The sequence below is a fragment of the Paramormyrops kingsleyae genome, chromosome 13, assembly GCF_048594095.1.
Source record: "Paramormyrops kingsleyae isolate MSU_618 chromosome 13, PKINGS_0.4, whole genome shotgun sequence".
In the NCBI taxonomy this organism is placed as follows: Eukaryota; Metazoa; Chordata; class Actinopteri; order Osteoglossiformes; family Mormyridae; genus Paramormyrops; species Paramormyrops kingsleyae.
The window spans coordinates 8,193,131-8,198,522 of record NC_132809.1 but is presented as its reverse complement, the minus strand read 5'-3'; the positions used below and the strand labels follow the sequence as shown (position 1 = coordinate 8,198,522).

General features: G+C 41.9%; 1 long non-coding RNA gene across 1 annotated transcript; it reads right to left on the bottom strand.

The window, feature by feature from the left end:
* Positions 1-2,751: 2,751 nt before the first annotated feature.
* Positions 2,752-5,002, bottom strand: LOC140578100 (uncharacterized). Its single transcript, XR_011982112.1, has 3 exons — positions 4,827-5,002; positions 3,660-3,733; positions 2,752-3,226 (listed from the first exon to the last, which is right to left on the bottom strand). It is a non-coding gene; the product is annotated as an uncharacterized lncRNA (long non-coding RNA).
* Positions 5,003-5,392: the final 390 nt, after the last annotated feature.

The window sequence follows — 5,392 nt, the reverse complement described above, 5'->3', positions numbered from 1 at the left end:
CAGATGGCATCTATACTGGACAGGCACCAAATGTTAAGACATGCCGAAATCACCAGATACTTGGCCCCTTTCACGATTTAGTGAAAATTAAGATTAAAAGAACATTAACTGCCACATAAAAATAAAATCAAGAAGATGAAAGGCACTTTATCTTTGTAGGGTACATATTCAAAGTACTTCAAAACAGTTTTACCAAACCATTCCATATAAAATGCCCTATTAAACTTAATAAAATAAGATACTAAGAGGAGCTCTCTCAAACTATGCCCTGTACTAAGATATTTACAATCATCATGTGCACTGTATTTGAACTACATCATTCTGGATACTTGCGCCTACAGGGTTATCAAAATGTACAACAAAATTTCCAGTATTGATCACCTTGCATTTTCCACTGCAGTAATAACCAGAAAATGTCTTAATCAGGTCACCCTCGTAACTGCAATTTATAGGTAGAATATTTAAAGAAAACATGTTTTACATGAGTATATTAGCTTCAGGTTACGCCGGGACAGGGAAGCAGGCGAAGGGAGCCGTGAACATGGGCAAACAGGGTTTATTCCGGGGTAACACACTCCAAACACGCAACGTTAATGACAGAACTAGGGTAACAGACTTGAACATGGACTGAAATACACAAGACAAGCCGAAATAACAGGAAACAGCTGGTCACAATCGGGGTTTCACATGAGGTAAATGAGGGGACATGGCACACAGGAGGATCGGACGAGCAGGTCATGACATTCAGGTTATTTCATATTAATGTTTTTACATTGTGAAGTTGTACACTTAGTAGATAATGCCACATGTATGCTAATGCTGTTCTTAAGAACATAATATGATGAAAAACCTATTCCAAATATGAGATCACAAACTATCATTTTAAAATGTCTTTCATTATATTTTTCACTGGCAGTGAGTTGTACGTTGAACATATAAAATATCTGGTAAACATAACTAACTTTTATCTCTGCAAAATGATTGGGAAAAGCCAATAAGTAACTGTGCAGTGGACTGATGACTTTGGTTCTCTAATAGCACTTTTCCACTGGCGGAGAATCAGTTCCATTCTGGTTTGTGAACCTATTTTTGAATGGTTCTGCCTGTTTCCACTAAAATTAAACCAGCTTCAGTTTGTGTAGAGGACCAAGAAATAGCTGGTTCCTGAACAATAATCGCAATGACAGTATGAGTAGGTGTGTACTATTGTACCTACAGGCAAATTGCGAATGCCTGAAGGTGGACAATGCACTTTGCCATCTTGCTGGTGTTTGCTAAACTCTGTTTACTCGGCTACATCCGCCACTGATGGTGCCGATTACTGAGGCAAAAATTGGTAGAAACATGGGCCAGTTCTACTTACCACTGCATTATTGTGTCTGCTAACTATAGTAATATTTATGTTGTTCCGAGTCCATCGATCTGCTTAGCTAGTACAGGATCATGGGTGCTGTTCCTGATACACAATGTAATCAATAAGGTATACAGTAAGAAGCACTCAAGCAAGAGTCTGCCTGGGTTTCTTACGTACATAGTTTACACTCAGTGCAGTGTGCCATTTTCTGTAACCACCTATTCAGGGTTATGGGGGGTCTAAAGCCTATGGGTACAATGGCAGGGAACAACCCAGGATGGGGTGGGGCACCATCGCAGGGCACCCTCACACACACCTATGAGCAATTGGTGACTCTAATTCATCTTGGCACATTTTTGGAATGTGGCAGAAACCACATGATGAGAACATGCAAACTCCACATACATGGAACCACAGCAGAGACTGGAACCATAGTCCCAGAGATGTAAGGCAACAGTGCCAACCACTGCACCACCAAATCACCTATGATGTAATGAATCAATGTTTGATTTGGCACATGCACTGATATACTGAGTACTAGGTGTAGTGAAATGCTTGCTGGCCCAGTTCCAAGACATAAATATACACAGACAAAACACTAAACATTAAACAATAATCATAGTTATCATAATAAATAGTGAGCAATTTGCAGTAAAGTAACAGGTGGCAGTGGATCCGCCAGGTCAGTATTTAGATATGTAAGCTATATAGTGGGAGTACATATGGGCCGGACACGTGTATGTTTAGCTGATGTACCCCTGGTATTTCAATGCATGTATGTACCATGTGACGGACTGGCATCCCATCCAGGGTGTCCCCTCTAAATGCGACTGTGTGCAAGGAATTTCTTTGGGTGCAGGTGTTAACATAGTGTCAATCCAGGAAAGGCATATAAAAAAGATAAGAAAAACAAAAGTTAAAACAAAAAATAAACAATCAAATAAATAAATAAATAAATAAATGATGACATAAATAAACTATACACAAGCAAACTGCAGATAAAAGTATGTGCAATGTAACAGTGTAACAGTGAGTCAAATTGTGACGTCATGTGCAAGTTTAACAAGCAAAACAAACACACGAGTCACCAAAACACTGGCTGCCTGTCTGGGTGCCATATTGCCAAAATGTAACATAGTTACTGTTAAGTGTAACATGAAGTTTATCAGTGCTCAAACCTATTTTCTTGCAAGCGTGTGTGTAAATCCTTTCGACAGCCTCAAGTGATGACCGAATTTCAGGTAAACACCAATGTGAATGGCTAGTAGTGGAATAGTCTTATTTACTCCCATGTGTGAGGCTGTACGATCTACACTTGCATATATTTATTTTTACATAACGATGCAAACAATTAGCCTTAAAGAAACAACAACATGCAAACGCATAACAACAGACTCTTACAGCATCTGAGACAGAACACAGATACTGAGTATAGGCAAAAAGTCCTGTATCTAACAACTGCAGCAGTAAGCAGAAGTAGCCTCTTCCATTGAGGCAGCCCTAAGATTTATACAAAGCTCCATTTCCTGGTTAGACAGTAGCCTTAGGGGATTCTTCGTCAAACTGACCAGTGATTCTCCTTTTCTTGTCACTATCGACTGCACATGAAAGATGGCCCCCGACGTTGAAGCCAGTCTTCTCCACCTTTGGTTCACCTGAGCACGTCTCCTTAAGGTCTTCTGACACCTTGACACCCAGAACACCATACCCTTGGGCTCCACATAGAAGTGCATGCATTTCCTTCCTACTTTGTGCGAAAAGTTATCCATCTATCTTCTGACTGCTTATCCTGGACAGGGTTTTTAAGGAGCTGGGGGAATGGAGCCTATCCCAATGCTGAGTTCCATTTACCTCAGAGGTCGGTTGTCGAAGCTGCAAATGACGTCACACTCGAGGTACAGTAACCGTGTTCCAGAACAAGAAGTTGGAAAGCCACTTAGCAATGCCAGTTGATACAAACATATGGACACCACAGCAAAATGTCCAGTTGAACAGTACTATATGTACGACTAATTTAATGAAACACAAATAAGACATACAGTATGTGCTAAATATGTGCTAATAAACAGTATGTAACTACAGCTTTCATTTTTGTTAATGAAAGGGGCAGCCATCTTGAATTCTGAGATCGGGGTTGCAGAGGTTCCTCCAACTTTCCAAGTTGAAACTCTGATTTCTGGGCGCGTTCAAGTTGGTATTTCTGACTAGGAAGCCGGAAATCCCAACTTTCGAGTTCAAATGGAAGGCACCGATATACACACACTATGAGGCACTGATTGCGACAGGATACACAGAGAAAACTCACCTGCCAAGGGGAGAATGTACAGTATACGCACCACACCCACACAAAGCAGAGGTGAGATTTGAACCCCCCAAACCCTGTAGGTGTGAGAGAGCAGTGCACCTCAATGTAAGAAGCGATCCCACCTCAAACTCATGCCTGTCCATTGACACAGTCAAACATCATGTAAACCTACAGCCAAATAACGGCAACAACTTAATTAAAATAGATAATTACAATACAGATTATATACAATATCATTAATTATACATGTTTTTGCTTTAGTGGACAATACCTTGCCAACAGAAAATATCTCATGGCATTTTCGGGATATTCTGTACATAAATACAGACTGCAGCGAATGAAAGACAAACTGTGTTCTGTGTCAAATTTAAGTGCAGATTCCTGTTTTATGCACTGTGGTTTACAGCTTTTGCCATCTGTATCAGTGGTAATTAATAGCTAGCTGGATGTGTTTGGGCATACGGGCCATCTCACATCCGTCTGCCACCCTCAGAACACTCATAACTCAATCTTGCCTACATACCGAGCAACTACTGTTTACAGACGCTGCTGAAGGCGGCCGATGACAGGGGCACATCCTGCATAGCAACCGCGGGAACGCGCAAGCCCCTCCTCACCGCCCAGCCCCCACAGCTCCGTAAGAACAGTTCCAGGGGGACCTTTGACAGCTACTCACATCAAATGTCACATCACCTGTCACCTTCTGAAAGCTCTTGGGCACACACACGTACACACACCATGAAAAACCTTCAGAACTCACAGTAGCCTTCAAACAAACAAAAAAAAGTTTCATTTTAACTGTGCTACACAGGGAATCCGCGGATTAGGAACGTCCAAATTAAGGACACCTCATACTTACAAATGGACTGCTAAGCCTATTAAATAACAAATTTGAGTTAAATGCAATGGTTCGTAATAACAAACTTCCGCACTACCTTGTGATGCTCATGAAATCATAGTGATTTCAGCAGTTCGTCAGCTCGAGGTACAATACAGTACCTTATGTAGTTACTCTTATTACTGTATTATTATTATTATTATTCTGTACTTTATTATTATATTTCTGACTTATCTACAAATTCAAGTTAAAGACAGATTTAGATCGGATTTCGTTTGTGTCATGCCCCACATGCTTTTCCCCCGTGTTCCGGTACTAACGAGCCTCACCTGTTCCTCGTTTAACCTTGCCTCTCCTTTCAGCCCTCGTGTGGATGATCCCCAGGTGCCTCTCGTCTGCTCCCTCATCTGTGGTTTTTATAGTGCCTACTCATCCTGAGCTCCCCAGTCCGGTCATTGCAATGTTATATTGTTGACTGCCCTCCCCTTCGTTTACACAGTGCCCCATGTCTCTCCCTAGTTTTTTCCCTGCCTTGTTTTGACCCCTCGTGGTCCATTTACTGTGGTGTTTTGGCCTCAATAAAGCCACTTTATTTTTCCCCGAAGCCTGCCTTGCCTCCGTCCTTCCCACACCGTGACACATAGACTGAGAACATCATAAACTGCAAGATGTTTATTTTAAATACCAGAATAGAATGATACTTTATTGATTCTCTTTTTGCCTACCCCGTTCTGCTCTCCATGAGACACGCACAGACAAGAGCAAGCTTGGGGGGTCACAGCGAAGGGCAGTCACCTACGGCACCCCTGGAGCTGGGGGTTAAGGGCCTTGCTCAAGGGCCTCCGGACATGTGACTATTCTGCTGAGGCCAGGCTCAGCACTGGTGGCCTTCTGA